Here is a 24,456-nt window from a genome sequence, read left to right as displayed (position 1 = left end):
TCATCCGAGTCCCCCTTCTTGCTTCCATGCCCTGCATGTGGGGGCCAAGAGTCGGGGGCCCATGGTTGGCTCCATGTGGCCTCCCCCAGGGGCCGTGGCAGGTGGAATGCTACCGCACGCCTCTTCCACATTAGCAGGGCACTCTGCGAGGCTTGCAGGGTGTCCTTATTCTGTCTTTTTAATTCTGGGCCAAAGAGGTCCCATGAACGTAAACGTGTTGTATTTAAAATATAACACAAACAACAGCAATGAATGGCTTAGTGGGTAAAGTAAGACGCACCCCAAAACCGGTGAGTTAAATAAATCTGATCTTTCCTATTACCGGATGATAGGACGCAAACCAAACTTTGTTGTAACAAGAACATAGAAACAACTGAGTCTCTTAATCAGGTGAATACGGTAAAGGGGCTGAGTCTGTGGGTGTCAGTGTGGTGAGTCTGTGGGTCTCTGTGTGGTGAGTCTGTGGGTCTCTGTGTGGTGATGGCCATGTCGGGTGGTGGCGGGTTTAACGACACAAAATTAATATATTCACGCGATCTAACCCAAACAAAGCCTGTACTACGGATTCAACAACAATGACATGAGGGTTCTCCGACGCGCGTCTCGGTTGGGGTGAGGGTGCGGTCGCGCCGTCTCCTCCGTACGGATTGTTTCTTCCTTTCCCAACTGCGATGTTCTCGCTCTCTCCTTTCTTTTTGTCTCCACCGTCGCCAACCGTCGGAGCTCGGTATCCGCGGCCCCTCTCCTAGGTGGGCGTCCCCAGCCCGAATTCTCGCAGGAAGCCCTCCCAGCCTCCCTGCTCGACGAACCAGGCCCAGCACGCGTTCACCAGCAGGGCGGCCACCACGTCCGTCACTGCCGCCGTCTTCTCCGCGTCACTAAGACGTACGCAGTCCACCAGCCTCTTCGCGAGGGAGGAGCGAGCAGAGCACCACCAGGACCACCACGCGGCCCCAGCTCGCGAAGACGTCACGGAGGACCTCCCAGGCCACGTCCACGAGCAGCCGGCGGGGCCCTCGGTGCTCCACGCGCTCCTCCGCGTGGCTCACCAGAACAGAGTCTCTGAACCGCGCGAGGAACAGGTCCCCAGGCAGTTGACCACCTCCTGCACCAGCTGTGCTGGCTGAACCTCTGCAGCTGCTGGACCTGCAGCTGCTCCTGCACCTGCAGCTACTCTGTCTGTTTCGCTAGGTGAGCCATGAAGCCCGCGATCAGATTCGCTGTCAAGACAGTCAACAGCTGCAGCACCTCCTTTTTCTTCCTCCCCCTCACCTTCTTCTTCCTCCTCCTCCACTCATAAAACAAAGAGTGAGGACATAATATCAATAACCTGGGAATTTTATAGTGACCTCTTCTCTCCTGATAAAACGTCTATGCCTGCCCAGAATTTCCTAAAGAGGTCGGTGAACGTACTGTCCTCCAGCAGGGCGTTGTTGAAGTGCCAGTAGGCCGCAGCACTTGGTGTTCCACGCAGCCTAAGGTCCAGCAGGATCAGGCTGTGGTCTGTTAGTGGTGCAGCCCTGATGTCAGCAGGCAGAATGCTCGAGACAAGACTTCTGGAGATATAGAAGCGGTCGATCCTGGACTGGGTAGCTGGTTCATTGCCCCTTGTCCTCGTGTAGGTGAAGCTTCGCCACCTCGGGTGGTGAAGCTGCCACACGTCCACCAGATCGGAGGGGTCCAGAAGGGCTTGGAGCTCTCCCCAGAGCTTGGCGTTGCAGTGACCCTTCCCTGTACGGTCGAGAGCATCCAGCGTGCAGTTGTAGTCACCTCCCATGACCACAAACTCGTCCTCTGGAATGCCACCGAGGTGGTTCCGCAGAAGTTGCAGGAACCCGGGTCTCTCACTGTCAGTGGTGGGAGCGTACACGTTGACGAGGTGGATGGCGGTGTTGCCGACCTGCGCCCGGATGTCCAGGACCCTCCCCTTGATCACCTCCACCTGGCTGACGGTGTCAGGAGTGAAGTTTGGTGACAGCACGGTTGCTACTCCTGAGGAGGTGTTGCTGAAGTGGCTGAAAAAAGGCTCCCATTTTCCACTCCGTCATCCAGGCAACCTCATCGTCCATGGCGAGATGGGTCTCCTGCACGAACAGCACAGAGACATTATGCTGCTTTGCAAGGGACGCTGCGTAGTATCTTCTCAGCGCCTCTCGGCACCCATTCATGTTCAGGGAGGCGATGCGCAGTGTCATTGTGAGCGAGTGGCCCGCCTGTTCCAATCAGTCACCTTGCTGAGAAGGCTCCTTACCCTGGACCTCTCCAGGTCTCTCGATTGTTGTCCTTCCTGCTGGAGCTCCCCTAGGATGCGTCTGAGGGAGACTTCTATGGCGTCTGGCTCGCCAACCTGACAAGGCCTCCATCACCTTGTTTGGTTTCCTGTGGGTCTCTTCGAAGAATCTCCACAGGTCTTCCTGGCAGAAGATGGTGCCCGCGAAGATGACCTCTTTGAGACCTGGCTGGTTTCGCTACCCACACGGAGGTCATAATCCGAGTCCCCCTTCTTGCTTCCATGCCCTGCATGTGGGGGCCAAGAGTCGGGTGCCCATGGTTGGCTCCATGTGGCCTCTGTTGTATATGTGGGTGTGTGAAAATTGATGAAAAATAATTAAAATTAAATGAAATTCGAAATTTGCATAATTAATCCGAAATTATGCTAATTTGTGTACTTATGCGTGTAACTATGCTAATTAGAGAGGTAATCGTATTAATTTATACGAGTGGGTGTGGCTGTGTTAATGATAGCCTTTATGATGATCAGGCCCCGCCTTGTTGACGAGGTTGGGTTATCAATCAGGATAACGCAATCAATCGTGTGCCGTTACGCTAGTGTCAATTCGGCCTCGTTGTCTAACTTCGTATTATTGATCAGCATAATACAATGATTCTCGCTTTAACACTCCCCGAGTGTTCATATTTTAGGTCCCATGTTCACATCGTTCGTTTTAGTTTAATGAGTGTGGATTGGTGTGTTTATAGTTTAGGTTCCCGAGTTCATATCTCGTCGCAGGATACAGATCTTATGCAAAAACTTCAGGAAAGAATCACACGACCACTTCTGTATTAATCAATTTATTTTCTAATTAAACCTTAACTATAATATGTATGTGACTCTCAATCTCGGAACTTCAAAACGGTATCCACAAGGTATCAAGACAGTATCATCAACGACTGTACGATTTCACTTTGATAACACATGGACCCCGCATAAAGCGATTGCTGTTAGTGAGAGAGAGAGTCAGAATATGCAAATGCTATGTTACACAAAAGCTTATACATTATAATATGAACGATCATTATGCTTGAAATAGTCAGCACATTATCACAGGCGACTGATTAACATGCAACGGTATTCATATAAAAAAGACAATCAAACAGTTATTATTTCCAAAGGCATGAATGTAACAACAGATCCACCGGACAGACTATAAGATTATCGAAATGGCTTAGTGTGAGGTTATGCGGCGGAATGTGTTATCTCACGGGAGATTAATTAATTAATTCGTGAATAAGAATGTATGATCAGAAAATCGGTTTAGCACGATTCCTCCCCGGGAGCGTAGCTCCGTGGCGAAGGTGCCAAGGGTTAATTCGTATTGATGGATCGGTTGGTAACTTATGCGATTAGAAGTACAGTCCAAAACAAAATATTAAAGAGGGAAATTATGAATATACTTATAAATGACGGACTGTTATCACACGATCGATGCTTCCACAGCCAGATGGTTCACGGACTTGAGTGTTCGCTTCTGGTTAAGGACCTGTGTATGTTTGAGTGATATGAATTGTTTTGAATAGTCAGTGTTTGGAATTAATTATTTGCGTTGCCATATGCTGAAGTTGGCATCGCTTGTAGGAGAAGTAGCCTCGCTCCCTTTAGAGCGGTGAGGTGTGTGGGAGTGCATCATACGAATCGCCGCCCTCCTCCACGCAGCAGCCAGCCTCTGTCCACGGGGGAGAGTTGCTTGATCGCTCTCAGTTCTGCTCAGTGGACACCTCTCTCCACTGCTGGATGAGCTGCGCGATCACGCTCGTGCTGGTTCGCTGACAGCAGTTTCTCTCCGCTGTTGGATGAGCTGCATCGGCACGCTCCCTCTCTCTGGGTGGAGAACTCGAACGTGCTCGTTGCTGGTTTGCTGAAAGCAGGTTTTTCTCCACTGCTGGATGACTCAAGTCGCACGTGCTCTTGCTCTGGTTTGCAGAAGCTCTTGCTTGGTGCGTCGGTCGCTCTGCAGCTGGACTCAATGTAGAATAATCTTTCAGCAATACTCTGTCTTTCAGCTCTTGGAAATCACACTAGGTGACGCCTCACTACCTTGCGAGTCTTGCCAACGTCAGTGGGTAGCGACGGGGCCACTTTGGCTTCTGCTCGCCGCCTCCTGCTCTGCAGCTCGCCGGCTGGCGACCTGTTGCTCTCGTTCCCGATTGGAACTGCTCCTGAGCCGGCCCACTGGTCGAACTCCCCGCGTTCCGACCTCCTCCGATTCGAACTCCCCGAGTTCCGATCCCCCTGGTAGAACTCCCCGAGTTCCGACCCCTCCGAGTCGAACTGTCTCCCGAGAGTCGACCCCCCCCGGTCGAACTCTGGTGAGCCGACCCCCCCCGGGTCGAACTCTTCCGAGTTGCTCCTCCGAGGCGAACTGTCTCCCGAGAGTCGACCCCCCGGTCGAACTCTGGTGAGCCGACCCCCCCCCCCCCCCCCCCCCAGTCGAACTGAGGTTTCAATGCTCAGGATTCTCTTTTTATGCCCAAAAATCCGGCCCACAAGGCGAGGTTTCTTTCGATTTTTGCTGTGTCAGGGTTTGTCCGTATGTATCTGCGTCCGTGTGTGTGTCCGTACATGTGTCAGTGTGTGTCCTTGTGTGGATCACCCACGGTATATTCCGTTGTCATACTCCTACCATAAAACCCACAATTAAAACAATCAAATGTTATAAATTGTCTCGAAGGCGCCTCTCTGTCTGGGTGCACAACCTGAGGGAGGGGCGATATTCCCTCCGACTTTCACCGACGCACAAAGAAATGGTTAAAAAGTTTTAAGTTAACATTTCATTTCATCAGAGTTCCATAGTTATGATTCTGTATTAATCCAAGGTCTGAGTCAGCTTCTCGTTGTGGTGTTTGACTCGTGTTTCCCCAAGCGTATACACACTCCTACCCCGCGCTGCAGGGATACAAAGACGGTCGGGATTTGTCTTTCTCTCCGACCCTGGGTTTAACATCACCCTTTGCTTACGTTGCAGTTTTGCTGTGCGCTTGCATTTCTTTTCCTCTCTACTCTTACTTTAACCCTGCATATTATTTGCGTATGGGTGGAGGCTAGAGCATTTATGTTGACTTAGGAAAACCTGATTGTTATAGGCTTCGGGTCAAGTCGTATAGAGATTATTAAAATATGGAAATACATTTCATATTAAATTAATAGACGGGTGATGGTTACATTGACGTAGCTTGTGGCAGGGTTCAATTGAAGTGGGTGTGAAGATCAATAACTTTAGCCTACCCTGTCGTTAAATTCCGACTTTAAGTTACTTTAATAGTAATGCAGAACCAATTAGCTTTTTTTGACTTAACTAGATCTAGGCTAACGCAACCTCCCAGTGACCCTGGCTTTGTGTTTACGTCAGCCCTTTGCAATCCACTGCGCTCTGCTCTCTATCTGCTCCCTCTGACCCTGGGAGGGCTCTGAACGTCAAAATCGTGTTAGTGGGTCAAGGTAAATATGACCCCCACATGCCATGCTGAGGCCTGGTTTGGTGTTTTTATTCATTATTCAAATTAAAAGAAACAATAGAAATATGTATCTATATGTATTGAAAAATTACTTGTTAATATTAAGATGGAAAAGGTGCCTAGATACAACATTCCGCCCTTTTAAAAATGATCGGTGGTCAATTGGCCACGGGTCATTTTTAAAACAAAGAATCTATGTACTTTTCCATCATGAATCATCAATATTACTCAAGTAATTTTTCCTTACAACGCGCGCACGTCACAACTTATGATTACATTTGAAATAAGAAAAGAAATACTAAAAGGAAGGTAAAACAAGGGGAAATTGTTTAACTGGCTACATGTTATAGGAGATGTCGTTATTCCATGTACCCACATTCAATACTGTCCGCAATCGAAATACATTTTCGGGTTTGACCAGTGGGAAATTCAACAAAAATCCCACCTGTCCGGTCTGGGAGTCCCCATGTATGGGTGTGGCTGTACCCATTTTAAAGTCAATTTGTACCTGTGTTGTACTGATTGTTTCCAGGGATGCTAATGGTATCGCATTTTTTTTTAGTGTTGGAGTTACCAGATATGAAGGAAATTGTCCTTGGAGAAGATCACTGATGCTGCCGCTGGTGCAATGCAACAAGTCTTTGGATCAACTATTGAATTTGCTGTCGAGTATTCTCTTCTTCGTACAGATCTCGGATTGCGAAACCCAATTCTTGGATTGTTAAGTTAACCATGGCGGAGTGCAGGTTAACGAGAACCACGGTGTCTCTCTGACTTTCTCATGTTACCTCTCTGCCACCTTGTACCAAGTCATTGATAACCTGACTGACTCTTTTAGTCACGAGTGTATCATATCTCTCATGGCCAGGTATCTTAGAGTTACCGATGACCCTTCCATGCAACATCATCACATCATCGTCCCGGCTCATCGTCGTGATGGCTTTGGCCTAATGAACATGGCTCACTGGTTCGTATCGGTAATTTATTTTATCACTCCCTTTCCATGTGAGATTGTGTGGCGTGAAGTTATGCTGTGCGTAACCAGGATCAACATACACCACGAGTTTCCGTACTCGACTGTTGGGGTCATTTGTATTCTCCGCAGCCCTGTGCACATCTGCTGCCTCTGGGAGTCGATTTGACTCTGGGCCACGATTCCCTTCTGCGCTACGATTCGATTCCGTGCCACGATTCGATTCTGGGTCACGATTCGATTCCGTGCTTTTGAGTATGCTGTGTTTCAACACAATTCCCGATCCGTCACGGATATTCTTCTCCTCCACTTCAACACTCTGATCTCCATCCCTCCTTAGTGTGCCCGAGCACAATTTAACATCCAAAGGCTGATGTCTGCATTCATCTGCCTCTTCCACAGTACACTCACGCACTTCCGCGACACAAGGGATGGCATTTATATTTACCAGACAATCAGGTTTTCCTTCCCCTCCCTGCGGTTGGTTATCATCTCCTGTAGGATCACACTTTAATGCAGTTATGTTTCCCTGCTCGATAGGTGTGTCAATTACGGGAGCAACACTTGCGCTCTCCACCACATTATCAGAACTGGTGCCCGACGCATTTATTGTTTCCCAATCATTGGGACCCTCCTGGTTTACCTTGTCAACCGCAGCCTGCTTAATTTTTTTAACGGGTCCATAATTTCCCTGCAGCTCCACGGACACCACTCTCACTGAAAGCTCCCTCTCAACCAATGTGATTGATTCATCACGTGCCCGTGTCATTTTTTGTGTCTCAGCCAAGCTCACGCCTGTCTCCCTATTCCTCATGCCTCTGCTCTCTCCTGGTAAAACTGGTGGGGGAATCGATCGGAAGTGGGCCGATTGTGTTTGATCCCTCGTGTGTCGTGGCATTGGGACCCGGCATGATTCTGCTCTTGGTCTACACACACCGCGATTCTCGCAAATATGCGTCCCTGCACACTGCGATCGCTCCCAGCCTGCGGGCCATTGCCTCGCTGGTGGTGCTGTGTTTCTGCTCACGTGATTTTTATTTCCCTCTGAAACGCTGGTTACATCATCCCTCTCTCTGGGTGTCGTAGAACTATTGTCTTTAGCTCTGTACAGCCAAGCTCTGTGCGCCTTATCCTCTATATGGTGTAAGGAGGCTGTTTCTGGATTCAATACCATTCCCACAATTTCTGTAATCTCTGGACTCAAAGACCCGAAAAACATAACTTTGAACCTTTTGTCACCTTCGTGATACTGATCCACATCACCCGCGTAGTACGCTCTTTTAAACCGTAGGAGGTAATCTCGCGGATCCTCGTCTGCGCACTGGGTCATAGATTTTGCAGCATTAAATCCCTCAGACCATGTTAAATATTCTCCAAACTTCCGGCTCACTGCCAGGCTCAGCTTTTTGAAATCGTTCCGAACCTTGTATGAAAGCGACTTTACCCATGGTATAGACTGCTCGTGCAAGCTTCGTCTCAGTAAACTGGCTTTCTCATTCGTTTTCCTCAAACCCCTGATCACTGCTTCTGCTTCTACCGTTGCGATGTGAGCGTGTATGTCTCTGTTCCTATCGTGTGGATCAAAGTAGGGAATTCTGACGAGAGCCTTGTCCATCAATTTCAGAGTTTTACTACTGAATGAGTATTCGGACAGTTGATCATCGTCAGAGGCGTCTGTTCCTGAGGAGTGCTCACTCGAGCTGTCACCATCACGGTGGCGCTGCTTAACATAACTTTTGTAGTGCCTTTTGCACCTGTAACGTGAGTCAACTTTGCTCGGTGACTCCTGCTTATCCCATGGCTCATGCTTGTGTGATGTGCGTCTTTCTGGAAAGTAATCTCTGCCATAGGTTCCACGTCGGTCGTGCTTGCGTGGAATGTGTCTACCAAATGAGCTGTCTCTGTCATGTCGCTCGTCTTGCCCCAGCTCCGCCCTTTTTTGCTCGATCAGTACAGAATATCCTGCTGACTTAGTGTTAATATTTTTTTCCTCTCTACCCTCGAAGTTGTCAGTCCTATGTTTTCCTATTTTCATCCGTATCTCTCCCTCCCCTCTCTCGAGTCGCGAGGGGGAATCTCTGTCAAAACCACTTTGATTGGTAGCCACACCTCCTGTGTGACCTGTCTCTGGTTTACGTCCGCGTGGCTCGGAGTGTGGTAAACTGTTACTCCCGTATGTGTTATGTGTATCAACATCTGGGGGTTTCGCTGGTGCATTCAGCGCCGACTCTTTTTCTCTCACGAGGGCGTGCAGACGCTCAACATCCTCTATTAGGGACAGTTTCTCCTTCCTTTCCCTGTCAAATTTTTCCCCAGTCCATAATCTTTCTCTGTATGTCTGTGTGAGGAGATACGAGTCTAACCTTGCTATTTCTGCAATTTTTACGTCACGTTTGGCTTTGCTACATTTCATCACATCCTTAAGTAGTTTCCTCCTATGTGCCTTAACATCTTCTATATGTCTCCCCTCCCATACGTCTCTCTGCTCTGTCTGCTGTCTAGCAGTCCGTCCAGTACGTTTTAACACAAATTCACGATATTGTTTTTCCATAGATTCTATCTCCTCCTCGGAGGTCCATTCTGTATCAGTGTTATGCGTTGGGATGTCACCCTCAGAACGTTGCGGGTCATGTGCCATCTCTATTACGTAGTGTAGTTAATAGACCTAAGAGTGTATCTTAACTCTAGTCTCTTATGTGTGGCGTGAGTTACTCTGGAATTCCACTTCAGAGTACATATAAAAACATTCGTATCACAGGATGTGTTGGTTCAACTCGAGCAAATAATCTTACCCCCACTGTCTTTGTTATCCACTGCTACTCTGGTATTTTCCTTCAGAGTGCGTTTTTTTGTTTGTTTACACCGTTTACAGTCACAGGGCAATGTTAGTTCACAATACCTTGATTAATACAACAGTGATTCGTTCCTTAATTTAAGCATAAACTGTCTGCGAGAGATCCCGGATACGAGCCCCCAATTTGTTGTATATGTGGGTGTGTGAAAATTGATGAAAAATAATTAAAATTAAATGAAATTCGAAATTTGCATAATTAATCCGAAATTATGCTAATTTGTGTACTTATGCGTGTAACTATGCTAATTAGAGAGGTAATCGTATTAATTTATACGAGTGGGTGTGGTTGTGTTAATGATAGCCTTTATGATAATCAGGCCCCGTCTCGTTGACGAGGTGGGGTTATCAATCAGGATAACGCAATCAATCGTGTGCCGTTACGCTAGTGTCAATTCGGCCTCGTTGTCTAACTTCGTATTATTGATCAGCATAATACAATGATTCTCGCTTTAACACTCCCCGAGTGTTCATATTTTAGGTTCCATGTTCACATCGTTCGCATTAGTTTAATGAGTGTGGATTGGTGTGTTTATAGTTTAGGTTCCCGAGTTCATATCTCGTCGCAGGATACAGATCTTATGCAAAAACTTCAGGAAAGAATCACACGACCACTTCTGTATTAATCAATTTATTTTCTAATTAAACCTTAACTATAATATGTATGTGACTCTCAATCTCGGAACTTCAACACGGTATCCACACGGTATCAAGACAGTATCATCAACGACTGTACGATTTCACTTTGATAACACATGGACCCCGCATAAAGCGATTGCTGTTAGTGAGAGAGAGAGTCAGAACATGCAAATGCTATGTTACACAAAAGCTTATACGTTATAATATGAACGATCATTATGCTTGAAATGGTCAGCACATTATCACAGGCGACTGATTAACATGCAACGGTATTCATATAAAAAGACAATCAAACAGTTATTATTTCCAAAGGCATAAATGTAACAACAGATCCACCGGACAGACTATAAGATTACCGAAATGGCTTAGTGTGAGGGTATGCGGCGGAACGTGTTATCTCACGGGAGATTAATTAATTAATTCGTGAATAAGAATGTATGATCAGAAAATCGGTTTAGCACGATTCCTCCCCGGGACCGTAGCTCCGTGGCGAAGGTGCCAAGGGTTAATTCGTATTGATAGATCGGTTGGTAACTTATGCGATTAGAAGTACAGTCCAAAACAAAATATTAAAGAGGGAAATTATGAATATACTTATAAATGACGGACTGTTATCACACGATCGATGCTTCCACAGCCAGATGGTTCACGGACTTGAGTGTTCGCTTCTGGTTAAGGACCTGTGTATGTTTGAGTGATATGAATTGTTTTGAATAGTCAGTGTTTGGAATTAATTATTTGCGTTGCCATATGCTGAAGTTGGCATCGCTTGTAGGAGAAGTAGCCTCGCTCCCTTTAGAGCGGTGAGGTGTGTGGGAGTGCATCATACGAATCGCCGCCCTCCTCCACGCAGCAGCCAGCCTCTGTCCACGGGGGAGAGTTGCTTGATCGCTCTCAGTTCTGCTCAGTGGACACCTCTCTCCACTGCTGGATGAGCTGCGCGATCACGCTCGTGCTGGTTCGCTGACAGCAGTTTCTCTCCGCTGTTGGATGAGCTGCATCGGCACGCTCCCTCTCTCTGGGTGGAGAACTCGAACGTGCTCGTTGCTGGTTTGCTGAAAGCAGGTTTTTCTCCACTGCTGGATGACTCAAGTCGCACGTGCTCTTGCTCTGGTTTGCAGAAGCTCTTGCTTGGTGCGTCGGTCGCTCTGCAGCTGGACTCAATGTAGAATAATCTTTCAGCAATACTCTGTCTTTCAGCTCTTGGAAATCACACTAGGTGACGCCTCACTACCTTGCGAGTCTTTCCAACGTCAGTGGGTAGCGACGGGGCCACTTTGGCTTCTGCTCGCCGCCCCCTGCTCTGCAGCTCGCCGGCTGGCGACCTGTTGCTCTCGTTCCCGATTGGAACTGCTCCTGAGCCGGCCCACTGGTCGAACTCCCCGCGTTCCGACCTCCTCCGATTCGAACTCCCCGAGTTCCGACCCCCCTGGTAGAACTCCCCGAGTTCCGACCCCTCCGAGTCGAACTGTCTCCCGAGAGTCGACCCCCCCCGGTCGAACTCTGGTGAGCCGACACCCCCCGGGTCGAACTCTTCCGAGTTGCTCCTCCGAGTCGAACTGTCTCCCGAGAGTCGACCCCCCGGTCGAACTCTGGTGAGCCGACCACCCCCCCCAAGTCGAACTGAGGTTTCAATGCTCAGGATCCTCTTTTTATGCCCAAAAATCCCTTCACTCGGATCCTGCCCACAAGGCGAGGTTTCTTTCGATTTTTGCTGTGTAAGGATTTGTCCGTATGTATCTGCGTCCGTGTGTGTGTGTCCGTACATGTGTCAGTGTGTGTCCTTGTGTAGATCACCCACGGTATATTCCGTTGTCATACTCCTACCATAAAACCCACAAGTAAAACAATCAAATGTTATAAATTGTCTCGAAGGCGCCTCTCTGTCTGGGTGCACAACCTGGAGGGAGGGGTGATATTCCCTCCGACTTTCACCGACGCACAAAGAAATGGTTAAAAAGTTTTAAGTTAACATTTCATTTCATCAGAGTTCCATAGTTATGATTCTGTATTAATCCAAGGTCTGAGTCAGCTTCTCGTTGTGGTGTTTGACTCGTGTTTCCCCAAGCGTATACACACTCCTACCCCGCGCTGCAGGGATACAAAGACGGCCGGGATTTCCCTTTCTCTCCGACCCTGGGTTTAACATCGCCCTTTGCTTATGTTGCAGTTTTGCTGTGCGCTTGCATTTCTTTTCCTCTCTACTCTTACTTTAACCCTGCTTATTATTTGCGTATGGGTGGAGGCTAGAGCATTTATGTTGACTTAGGAAAACCTGATTGTTATAGGCTTCGGGTCAAGTCGTATAGACATTATTAAAATATGGAAATACATTTCATATTAAATTAATAGACGGGTGATGGTTACATTGACGTAGCTTGTGGCAGGGTTCAATTGAAGTGGGTGTGAAGATCAATAACTTTAGCCTACCCTGTCGTTAAATTCCGACTTTAAGTTGCTTTAATAGTAATGCAGCACCAATTAGCTTTTTTGACTTAACTAGATCTAGGCTAACGCAACCTCCCAGTGACCCTGGCTTTGTGTTTACGTCAGCCCTTTGCAATCCACTGCGCTCTGCTCTCTATCTGCTCCCTCTGACCCTGGGAGGGCTCTGAACGTCAAAATCGTGTTAGTGGGTCAAGGTAAATATGACCCCCACATGCCATGCTGAGCCTGGTTTGGTGTTTTTATTCATTATTCAAATTAAAAGAAACAATAGAAATATGTATCTATATGTATTGTAAAATTACTTGTTAATATTAAGATGGAAAAGGGGCCTAGATACAACACCTCCCCCAGGGGCCGTGGCAGGTGGAATGCTACCACACGCCTCTTCCACAGTAGCAGAGCACTCTGCGAGGCTTGCAGTGTGTCCTTATTTTGTCTTTTTAATTCTGGGCCAAAGAGGTCCCATAAACGTAAACGTGTTGTATTTAAAATATAACACAAACATAACAACAATGATGAATGGCTTAGTGGGTAAAGTAAGACGCACCCCAAAACGGGTGAGCTTAATAAATCCGATCTCTCCTATTACCGGATTATAGGATGCAAACCAAACTTTGTTGTATCAGTGTGGTGAGTCTGTGGGTCTTTGTGTGGTGACGATCTCTCTGGGTCTCTGTGTGATGATGGCCGTGTCGGGTGGTGGCGGGTTTAACAACACAACATTATGAGATTCACGAGATCTAACCCAAACAAGACCTGTACTACGGAGTCAACAACAACGACATGAGGGCTCTCCGACGCGCGTCGCGGTTGGGGTGAGGGTGAGGTCGCGCCGTCTCCTCCGTACGGATTGTTTCTTCTTTTCCCAACTGCGACGTTTTCGCTCTCTCCTCTCTTTTTGTCTCCACCGTCGCCAATCGTCGGAGCTCGGCATCCGCGGCCGCTCTCCTAGGTGGGCGACCCCAGCCCGAATTCTCGCCTGAAGCCCTCCCAGCCTCCCTGCTCAACGAGCCAGGCCCCGCACGCGTTCACCAGCAGGGCGGCCACCGCGTCCGTCACGGCCACCGTCTTCTCCGCGTCGCTCAGACGTAAGCAGTCCACCAGCCTCTTCGCGAGGGAGGAGCGAGCAGAGCACCACCAGGACCACCACGCGGCCCCAGCTCGCGGAGCCATCGCGGAGGACCTCCCAGGCCACGTCCACGAGCAGCCGGAGGAGCCCTCGGTGCACCACCCGCTCCTCCGTGTGGCTCACCAAGTCCAGAACGGAGTCTCTGAACCGCACGAGGAACAGGTCTGCCAGGCAGTTGACCACCTCCTGCACCAGCTGTGCTGGCTGAACCTCCTGCAGCTGCTGAACCTTCTGCACCTTCTGCAGCTGCTCCTGCAACTGCAGCCACTCCGTCTGTGTCGCTAGGTGAGCCATGAAACCGGCGATCAGATTCGCTGTCAAGAAGGTCAGCAGCTGCAGCACCTCCTTCTCTTCCTCCCCCTCATTTCCCTCCTCCTCCTCCTCCCCCTGTCTCCCTCCACCTCCCTGTGTCTCCCTCCTCCCCCGGTCTCCTTCCTGCTCCCCGTGTTTCCCTCCTTCCCCCGTCTCCCTCCTCCCTGTGTCTCCCTCCTCCTTTTCCTTTTTTGCTGATGAAGTTTTTCTATTTCCACGAGGTGGTAACACCATATCCCTTATTCTGTAATTGTAATTCTGGGCCAAAGAGGTCCCACAAATGTAAACATTTTGTATTTAAAATATAACACAAACATAACAACAATGAATAGCTTAGTGGGTAAAGTAAGACGCACCCCAAAACGGGTGAGTTAAATCAATCCGATCTATCCTACTACCGGATTATAGGACGCAAACCATACTTTGTTGTAACAAGAACATAAAAAAACTGAGTCTCTTAATCAGGTGAATACGGTAAAGGGGCTGAGTCTGTGGTTGACAGTGTGGTGAGTCTGTGGGTCTCTGTGTGGTGACGATGTCTATGGGTCTCTGTGTGGTGATGGCCGTGTCGGGTGGTGGCGAGGTATAACAACACAACATTTATATATTCACGCGATCTAACCCAAACAAAACCTGTACTACGGAGTCAACAACAACGACATGAGGGCTCTCCGACACGCGTCACGGTTGGGGTGAGGTTGCGGTCTGTTGTATATGTAGGTTATGAAAATTTGATGAAAATAATAAAAATTAAATCAAATTTGAAATTTGCATAATTATCCGAAAAAATGTTAATTTGCTGTAATTTATGCGCATAAACTATGCGAATGCGAGAGATAATCGTATTAATTTATGCTAGTGTATGTGTGATTATGCTACTGCGAGCCGTTATGATAATTAGGCCCCGCCTCGTTGACGAGGGTCGGTTTTCAATCGGGATAATGCAATTAATCATATGCAGTTATGCAGGTACTTGGGCATGTGAGATTAAACTCGGCTGTGTTGTTTAACTTTGTACTATCGATCAGTATAATACAATTATTCCCGCTTTAACATTTACTGAGTATGTGGTAGTGTGTTCAGCCAGGTCTCCAAGTTCAGATCTCAGCACAGAATACAGTTCTTATGCATAAATGTCACGAAAGAACACAACACTTCTGTGTTAATCAATTTTAATGACGATAGTGATAATGACGATAATGATGACGATGGTGATAATGATGATAATGATGACAATAATAACAATGGTGATGATGCGTACTTCAACAGCTCCAGCACGAGACAGTTGTGTCCGCGGAAGTGGAACGAGTGCAGGACGCGGATGACGCCGTGCAGCTCAGCACTGCCCTCCCCCTGCAGCTCCGTGATCACCTTCAACTCCATCCTCTGCATCTCCATTTTGGTAGGGCTGTGTGCACGCAGCAAGTCTGTGGGTCTCTGTGGGTCTCTAGTTCATAGTAGTTTTACGACGGTTAATTTTTTAGTGAGATAGTTTCAGTTTATAGTTAGAGATAGTTTTGCAGAGGTTATTATCATTGTTGTTTACTATTATACTCATTATTTTGTAACCATGTTGTATTTACTTGCATTTATTACCTATTATTGTATTCATTTATAATTATGACCATGGCCGCTGTGTTAAGACCACCAGAACCCACCCACACCACCACCACCACCAACCCCATCACCCCTGCCCCAACCTACTGGATGGGCAGTGCCAGCATCTTGACAGCCACCAGGAATCCCATATTGTGGTCCACGCACCGCAGCACCACTCCCTGCCCTCCCTCGCCAATCTTCTCTCGCACCTCGAAGCGGCATTGGAGCTGCTCCTGGGGTATCTAAGAAGCAGCAGCAGCAGCGCCGCAACGGCCAGTCAGAGTCACAATCACGATGGGAATGTTTTACGCTTAGTGGTAGCAGCAGTGGTAGTACTGAGTAGTAGTTAGTAGCAGTAGTGTCTGTGTGCGCCTGTGTGCCTGTTTGTGTGCGCATCTGCGTGTGTGTGTGTCTGTCTGTGCGAGTTTCACAGGGATATTTCTGCTTGCAAGCTTTGACTTTAACATAGCCATTTCTGTGACCAGACACAAGCTAATCACTCAGCAATTTCAATGCTAAATTATCCTGTTTGATTTGTACTAGGTGCCTCTGTGGATGTGTAGGCTTTGACTTTAACATAGCCATTTCTGTGACCAGTCACAAGCTAATCACTCAGCTCTTTCAATGCTAAATTTTATGCTAATTCGTTTGTCAAGGCGCTCTGTTTCTTCTCACACAGCTTAAAGGTCGCGGTCTGAGCTTGGCTGTGTTCACTCCAGCGCTTTCCTCCAGACAGTCTCGTCCCTTCACCTGATGAAGGCCGCTTGTGTTGTGGCCGAAACGTCGTGAGAATTTTATTGTGTTATTTTATTTGATCAATGTATTATTTTATTCTCATTCTACGCTACTTTACCGAAAGAACCAAAGAAGATGAATCCTTGCAGCCAAGATAGCTTTAAATCGAAATTTAACAGAATGGTATTGAACCTTTTTCTTTACAGGGTGGCCCTGGGGCTTGCCACGTGGCAGGTGTCGTCCATTGTCCATACCAGACCCCTCCAGCTCTCTCACCCTGGGTCAGCTGCCCCTTCCATGTCCTGGAAACCATGGCAAGGTCATCCTATGAGGACTGCCTGGATGAAAACCAGCATGGAAGGGGCCCAGGGTGGGACCGGCTATGCTTTTGGGCTAGTCCCGTTTGTGTGTGGTGTGCGGTGTCTTCGTAGCAATCGTTCTCCACTGTAGTCCTGGCATCTGCTGCTCAGCTTCATTCCACAGCTGTGGTTCCAGTGGCGCGGTCTCTCCGGGGACCCATGTGGTGTGTGTGTGGGTGTGACATGTATCACGGGGTGGGTGGATAGTATCGTGATAGTGGTCATGGTAGGCACCGATCCACGACCTCCATCACCCCTACTGAGTGGTGGACATGCCACCACAAAGCAGCATGCGGCGGAGGAGTGAGGTGACCGCTCTCGCCTCACGAGCGAGGCCCTCTCGCTTCCTCTTCATTCCCTGCATCACCACCTCCATCTCCTCCTTTGTCTCATCCTCCTCCACCTCCTCTTAATCCTCCACCACCATCTTCTCCCCCTCTTCTGTTTTCTCCATTCTCTCTTCATGCTCCTCAACCTCCGAGGTGGCGTCGGTGGCATCGGTGGTGGCAGCGGAGGTGCTGGAGGTGATGGCCGTGGTGGCGGTGGCAATGGTGGTGATGGTGGCAGCGGAGGTGGCGGTGGCGGCAGCGGTAATGGCGGTGGCGCCAGCGGTGGTGGGGCGGAGGTGGCAGCGTTGGTGGTGGTGATGGTAGTAGTCCTGGCGAGGCACCGCTCTTCCTCCATGAGGCGCTTCTCCTCCTCGACGCTCTTCACGTTGGCGAGACACTTCTCCTCCACCAGACGCTTCTCTTCCGTGAAGCACTTCACTTTAACGAGGCGCTTCTTGAGGAAATAGTCTCTGAAGCAGTTCTCCTCTGTGCGGCGCTTCACCCTGGCAAGGCGCTGCACCTCAAAGAGGTGCTCCTCTACCATGTGGCGTTTCTCTGTCGCATGGTCCTTCTCCTCCTGGAGATGCTTCACCCCGCTGAGATCCTTCAACTCCCCAATTATCCTCTGTTCAAGCAAAGATAATCACGTGAATATACAGACATGCAAGCAGAAATTCATTTAAGTTTTTCAGATTCATTTATTTGGTATAACCCTGTGAGCTATGTTGCTCTTGACTCGGGTGCAACCGCAACAAACAAAAACATGATCAAGGAATATCTTAAAGCGACTACACGCAACAGAAAAATCCAGGAAAAGACAGCAAAGTCTTCCAGAAAAGCACCGTATATCAACACTGTGTGCAAAAATCCCGGTGGGATGCAAGTCGAATAATAACAATCATAAGACAATTTAGATTAAAGTTATCAGGCTAACTCTGTACTACAAAAAACAAACATGGCTAAACCAAAACGTTTTCAAAATCACCAAAATAAAGCTATAAAAACAATGTAACAGTGATCATAGGAACTGTGATTCAAATTTAACAATTAACGATATATACATAACATGTACGACCAAACTTTGCAGCCATAGCTGGCTGTATGAGTCACTCCATAACAGCAGGATTATGAGTCGCAGTATGTAAAAAAAATATTCAATACACCTTTAAAGATCAGCACACTATTCAAGTGTACATCTATGGTACAATTTATTGAAAATAAGTTTTGGGAACAGAAACTTATTTCTTTTAAACAACAGACAAATATTAACAAGCACTGTTTATTACATTAACTTTGTTTAACTTTTTTCGTCCCAGTTGAGACATTCAGAACTATGACAAAACAAATAATTGTGCTCTGATCTAATGTGCAATCTGTGGCATATGAATTTGTTAAGGTGATGTTGTCCGGTCCTGTACATATCAAGTACAGTGAGGGAAAAAAATATTTGATCCCCTGCTGATTTTGTACATTTGCCCACTGACAAAGAAATGAACAGAATATAATTTTAATGGTAGGTTTATTTGAACAGTGAGAGGCAGAATAACAACAAAAACATCCAGAAAAACATGTCAAAAATGTTATAATTTGATTTCCATTATCCTCCTAGCGAGGCCACGCTAGGAGGATAAAAGGGGACCCCGGGCAAAGGTTTGGGGCTGTTGCTTGGAGTGGAATCTCGTCGGACTGCTGGAGTCATCGTCACCATCTGCATTTTCTCGGCGGTGTCAGACAGGCAGTCTGTTAGCTCTCTTGACTGAAAGTGTAGTGACCCCTTGTACCCTGTGAAGGCTATAATAAATAGAGTACCTCCTGCTCCTCGTGTCTCTGCGTGTATCGCTAGACGTGGATCATAACGACAGTAGATGTACACTCACTCTGAGTTTTTACTCAATGACGTTAAACTTCACATCTACCCTACCTCCATGCTACATGACGACAACCCACTGCTTTGGTAACCAAACTGCAACGTATTTTATTAGTAAACCTGCATTTTCTAATTTTACCCAAATCTTAACCTCGGTTGGATGTTGCCATCCTGCCGTGGAAACAACGAATCATTCGTGTCTCGAGCAGAAGATTGCAAGCCTTGTGTTAGAGAATGGCCCACTGAAGCTGTAATCACGGAGCTACTTCTGAGTACATTTCAAGTGCCCTCTCATCCACGTAATAAAGAGCAGGATCCTCCCTCCTGTAACGTTGGTCGTAACAATGTTCTTACTTCTTTGTGCTGTCAAGGACAACCGGGCTCACCTTGGTCTGTCTCACTGTCACACTCACCTCTATTCGTACACTCACTCATCTGGGTCTGTCTCACTGTCATACTCACCTCATCCACACGCACTGACGTAGGTCTGTCTCACTGTCACACTCACATCACTAGTCACACTCACCCACCTGGGTCTGTCTCACTGTTACACTCACCTCTCTACCACACTCACCTGGGTTTGTCTTACTTTAACACCACATTCCACAGACACTTACATTGGTCTGTCTCAATGTCACACTCACCTCTACCCACACACACTCACCAGAGTCTGTTTCACTCTCTCACTCATTTGTCTTCCTACACTCACTCACTTGGGTCTGTCTTACTGTCACACTCACCACTCTACCCACACTAACCTGGGTCTCACTGTCTCACCTCTCTTCAAAAACACTGAATTCCTGCTGAACAACACGCGGTTCAACCCACAAGCACTTGGGAGAGCTACAGGGCTCACATGCCATGTCCTTCACAGTCCTGTAATTCGTTTTATTATTATTGCCATAATTGAGTTTGGCAAAAGCCTGTGCGAGACTTTGAACAATGTACACACAGGACCGTCCATAAGGGTGCTAGGCCAGGGGAAAATCCCAGCATGTGGGCCTCCGACGCGTTCAAATTCCACCGCAAGTATTACATCTGACACCCCCGTGACATTGAAGCGCAGGGCCCCCCCAATGCCCGCGGACCTGGGCGGTCGCTCCGATTCTCCGTATCCAAGGGGCGATTCTATGTGCACAATGCAGACCTTCTTGTAAAAACATGGTTTTACGAGGGCCTCCTCACGCAAATTAAGTAGAGAACCACATTACTGCCATGTGATGGTTTATGTTTCGCAGTCATTGACGACCAGGCTGAGATCATGAACTCGCTAGACTTGACAACCCACTTTGATCACAGGCGGGTGCCTGGATTCAGACCCAGTTACTCCGTGGTCCCACTTCAGTGCTCTGACCTCTCGGTCACTGGGCCGCCTCTAAACACCCCCCATGTTAAATACATAAGTAGCAAACCTGTATCGTGAGCAGCAGCATTCTTTGAATACTCTGCCAAAACAATTTGAATTGTGGAGTGTTGACCCAATTTCGCAATTGCTTTATCATACCTCTGGTTGCAGGAATAATTTCTACAAGACCGAGTTCTAGAGAGCCCCTTTACACGATGTTTTGTTCTACTCTTCCACACTGAGCAGATATTTTAGAAGATGGAGTACCCACACTTTAACACACCACATGCACCTTGCTGCTCGATTGTGGCTTACCCATTTCTACTGATTGGTGGACAGAGGCAGGGGGGGTTAAGAAACTCAAACGTTTGTTTCAACTGCTGTTACAGAAGGGGAACAGATGGGCAGTGGAGCAGGGAGGTAGAGGGGCAGTGGAGTAGAAGGGCAGTGGAGCATTGGAGTAGTTGAGCAGTAGGGCAATTGAGCAGATGGGCAGTGGGACAGCGGAGCAGAAGAGCAGTGGGCCAAATGGGTAGTAGGGCAGTGGAGTAGTGGAGCAAAGGGACAGTTGGGCAGAGGGGCAATGGATCAATTGAGCAGTGGGACAGTGGGACAGTGGGGCAGTGGAGCAGTGGATCAGTGGGGCAGTGGAGTAGAGTGGCAGTGTTGTGAAGGAGGCGAATCACCTGAATATCTTTTCCCACCGACATTTGTATGTGCTCTAAAGAAGGACCATCTCTCAAAACGGCGATCATTCTATATTTGTCCTTGTACCTCCACACACAGCTGGAAAACCGCACACCTGAGCCAAGGCACATTTAACCAACTCAGGCAGCACTTGCAAGCAATTCAAATATATTTTTTGTCATCATGGGTTTATTTCAAAGAGTTTATAGTACCAATAAGAACAATGGTATTTAACCGTATTATTTGCAGGGTGGCCCTGGGGCTTGCCATGTGGCAGGTGTCGTCCATTGGCCGATCCAGACCCCTCCAGCTCTCTCACCCTGGCTTTTCTGCCCCTTCCATGTCCTGGAAACCATAGCAAGGTCATCCCATGAGGACTGCCTGGATAAAAACCAGCATGGAAGGGGCCCAGAGTGGGGCCGGCTATGCTTTTGGGCTAGTCCCGTGTGTGTGTGGTGTGCGTGGTGTCTTGGTAGCAATCGTTCTCCACTTCAACAGCTGTGGTCCCACTGGCAACGTTTCTCTGGGGAACCGTGTGGTAAGTGTGTTTCATGTATCACGGGGTGGGTGGGTGTGGCATGTATCACAGGGTGGGTGGGTAGTATGGTGATAGTGGTCATGGTTGGCACCAATCCACGACCACCACCATCACCCCTACTGAGTGGTTGACATGCTACCACAAAGCAGCACGCGGCGGAGGAGTGAGGTGATCGCTCTTGCAACGCGAGCGAGGCCCCCTCGCTTCCTCTTCTTTCCCTGCATCACCACCTCCACCACCTGCACCTCTTCCATCTCCTGCTCCTTTGTCTCGTCCTCCATTTCATCTTCATCCTCCACCACCATCGTATCCCCCTTCTCTGTTTTCTCAATTCTCTCAAAGGTGTCGGTGGTGGCGGTGGCAGCAGTGGTGGTGGCGCTGGCAGTGGAGTAAGTTGTGGTGGTGGCAGAGGTGGTGGTTGCCGCGGTGGTGGCGGTGACGGTGACGGTGGCGGTGGTGGCAGTCGTGTCAGTGGTGGCAGGGATGGCGGGGGTGGCAGCGGTGGTGGTGGTTGCAGCGTTGCTGGCAGTGGTGGTGATGGCAGCGGCCCTGACGGGGCACTGCTCCTCCTCAAGGTACTTCTCATCCTCCTCCAGACGCTTCTCCTCAAGATGCTTCATCTCACGAAGTCGCTTCTCCTCCGCGAAGCACTGCACTATAACGAGTCGCTTCTTGAGGAGATGGTCTCTGAAGCAATGCTCCTCTGCGCGGCACTTTTCCCTGGCCAGGCGCTGCACCTCAAAGAGGCGCTCCTCTACCAGGAGGCGTTTCAGCGTCCCAAGGTCCTTCTCCTGAAGACGCTTCACCCCGCTGAAGTCTTTTAACTCCCCAATTATCCTCTGTTCAAGCAAAGATCACCACATTAATATTCAGACATGCACATGCAAACAAAAATTAATACCCACATGCATGCAAACATAAACGTGCACATAAACCCAACACAAATGCATACTCACACATCTTTGTACAGATGCAGACATCCACGTTCACTCATTCAAACTCGCTTTTTACACTCGCATGAATATACACAGTCAAGAAAATTTCAAATCAAGATTGAATATATAAAATCACCTGATAACATAACACCTTATCCATCAATACTTTTATCACATTGTACGTGTAGCCCTAACCCTTAATAATCCCAACCCCTACATAATCAAAATACATGTTACATCCTCATATATCCTCACACACCCCATACATGCACTTAAGTCTGTGATCGACTGGGAATATTTCATAGCAATTGTTGGCAACAATCATCACTGGCAATAGTTTCCACAGAATGTTACATTATAAAGATCTCGTAGCCCATAATCTCGACAAATTTCACGCAGTGCCCATAGTGGGCAACTGGAATGGCTACTTCCAATCAACTGAACTAGCAGACGTAATTAATGTGACTGATTTATATCATTTCGTCCTCAATGGTAATAAATGACCAATGCATGAGTGGGATGGTGGAGAGATTGGCTGATGGTGTCTGGAGCTGGTTTTGATATACAGAGAGGTGAAGCAGAGGAATGTTCCAGAGAGATGGTGTCTTGTGATGTTATAGATTCATGATAAGGCTATATGATGGTCTATTTAATTGGTGGTGGTGTGGTGAGAAAGGTAATGTGGAGAGATGGTGTGCCAGTTTTGTAGATAATGTGTATTTGACCCCCACAGACCCCATACACACCTTTGGGGAGCGATGCTTGTAACCTTGGCCTGGGAAAGGGTCCACTTTATCCATAATGTCACCCCAGGTGGTCGACTGGCGCGACGATTCCCGGCCTGCGAAGAGCAGACAGGTAATTCAAAGGACGAGTAATGAATTAGAGAACGAAGAACATGGAGTTTCACAGAACGAATTTTAAGATCCCTGTAATTAGCTCTTTCCACACAACAGGAGCTGCTATTGAGAAATATTCATCACATGGCAGTAAAACTTTACAAGCCATGTTTTTGTGGGCATGCTGAGACCATTAATTCCATAAGCTTGAGACCCCAGTTTAAACAAAAATGGCTGAAATTCAGATATAAACCCATCGTTTCTGGAACACTCGATCATTACGTCTTCCCATCACAACCAAGCCATGTCTTCTCAAAGTAATTGATAAAGGAGCCTCCTTCTCTGTATATAAGCCACGTGATGCAGGTATCTGGGACTTACCCTCATAGTCATCCACAATCTCAGCCCACTTGATATGGCTATCCATGTTGTTGGGAAAGAGTAGATTCTGCGTGAAGTTGGATGGCCTGTGGAGTTTGGAACAACGCTAAGATTTAGCAACAATTTGAATCACTCATCCTCTAAAATATTACATATTTGGCCACTCACTGTACCAATCCCATCACTTCCATGCCTGTTGCTTTCAAGCCAACGCCCGCACTTGTTTGCCACTCATACGTGCTTCTGATCACTCACTCATCGATCCACACAAACATGTTTATTCCACCAGCCTATTACATTAAACATAATCGCCAAACTTAATGATATTTAATCCACACATGCATGTTAATGTACAGCCCATTTGCATTAATCGAATTCTTGATAAACACCCCCCCCCCCCCCCCCCCTATGCCTTGTAGGTCATGAGGGTCATATGACCTTACTTAAATTATTTGTTATAAACCGAGCATGACGTCGTGGGTCACGTGATGTCAGAGACACCACCCATGTGGCTGTGACATCACAGATTAGAGACAACTATGGCAGCAGCTGGGGTCTGAACAAGAAGGCAGACTCCTCCCCAATGTTGAATAACATTCAATACATAAAATGTAGGGCACAATTGTGCCAGCAATCAGAAAACAATAATTGTAGACATGTTATTCATACTCTGAGATTTAAACAAGTTAGTTATTAATTTTAAAATGCTGACTCGCTTATGTCTAAACAGTGACAGTAAAAGCAACATATCAGGGCA

Source organism: Petromyzon marinus, chromosome 79 (genome assembly GCF_048934315.1).
Source record: "Petromyzon marinus isolate PM22_M1 ecotype Great Lakes invasive population chromosome 79, UKy_Petmar_22M1.pri1.0, whole genome shotgun sequence".
In the NCBI taxonomy this organism is placed as follows: Eukaryota; Metazoa; Chordata; class Hyperoartia; order Petromyzontiformes; family Petromyzontidae; genus Petromyzon; species Petromyzon marinus.
The sequence above is the reverse complement of the archived record's forward strand: the minus strand, read 5'-3'. Positions refer to the sequence as shown.